Source organism: Pterocles gutturalis, unplaced genomic scaffold, assembly GCF_000699245.1.
Source record: "Pterocles gutturalis isolate BGI_N339 unplaced genomic scaffold, ASM69924v1 scaffold614, whole genome shotgun sequence".
Lineage (NCBI taxonomy): Eukaryota > Metazoa > Chordata > Aves > Pterocliformes > Pteroclidae > Pterocles > Pterocles gutturalis.
In genome coordinates, this window is record NW_010130177.1 from 1 (window position 1) to 1223 (window position 1223).

Consider the following 1223-nt stretch of genomic DNA (forward strand, 5'->3'; position numbering starts at 1 on the left):
AAAACCTTCAAGCACCTCGAATGGCATCTTCATCCAGTGAGGAGGAGTGGGGTGGGCAGCCCACCACCCCCCCGCCCCCTAACTGGTGTCAGCCCCCAGGAGGGACTCCATCCTCTTCCCCATTTTGGGTCTGATGGGTGATGGCGGCATTTTATCCCCCATCCGGGGCACAAACACCTGGAAAAAGGGGTTTTGCAGCATGAAATGGACCCAGGTACCCCCCCTCGCATTTCCCACAAGGAAAAATGAGGATTTGGGGTGGGAACAGAAGGAAATGGGGAGGCGTGAGGAAGGCACAGCCTCATGTCGGCACACGAGCCATCAGAGAATCCCCACCCTGCCTTGGCGAGAGCCAAACCCTTCAGCCAGGTGAGAAGGTGGGGGTACACCCTTGGGAAACCCCAAAACCCCACCAGCCCTGGCTCTGGGGGTCACCTAAAAGAGGGGAGCATTTCCGGGGAAGGTGTTCCCGGCAGGGTGTCCCCATGTTTTGTCCCTGTCCCACCCCCGCAGCAACCCGTGGCAGCTGCAGGGAGGTTATCTGGGGGATCCCCGTGTCCGATCCCAGCAGGATGGGGGGTGAGGGGTTGGGATTTTTGGGGACCCCCCAGGTTGAGCTGGGTCAGGGTGTGAAGGAGTTGGCAGTGCTCTGATGTCCCCAGGATGCCCACAGCAGGGGGACATTGCCCCTTTCCTGGGGGGCTGGAAGGATTTAAGAGCCCCTATTTTAAAGAAGGAATTTTTTCCCCCCTTAGAAAAAAAAGACGCTATTAATCCCAAAAATTAAGCTCAGCCCCCGATTTGGGGAAGGGCATTTCCACCGGGAAACCCCTCTGATGCCCCCAACACCCTGGCTATGTCCCCCAAAAACCCTGGGAAGGGGGACAGCCCTGGATGTTCCGGGTTTAATGAGCCCCCATGGCCAGGTCCTGCGTTCACCCCGGGAATTAGGGGGCGTCCTGGGGATGTCCCCACTCCTGACCCACGGCCATGGGGTCCCAGTGGGGTGGCAAGAGAGTGTGTGTCCCCCACATCATACCAGTGTCCACCCCCATCACACCAGTGTGTGTCCCCCACATCATACCAGTGTCCCCTCACATCACACCAGTGTGTCCCCTCCACATCATACCAGTGTCCCCCCACATCATACCAGTGTGCCCCCACATCACACCAGTGTCCCCCCATATCATACCAGTGTGTCCCCCCACATCAAACCAGTGCGT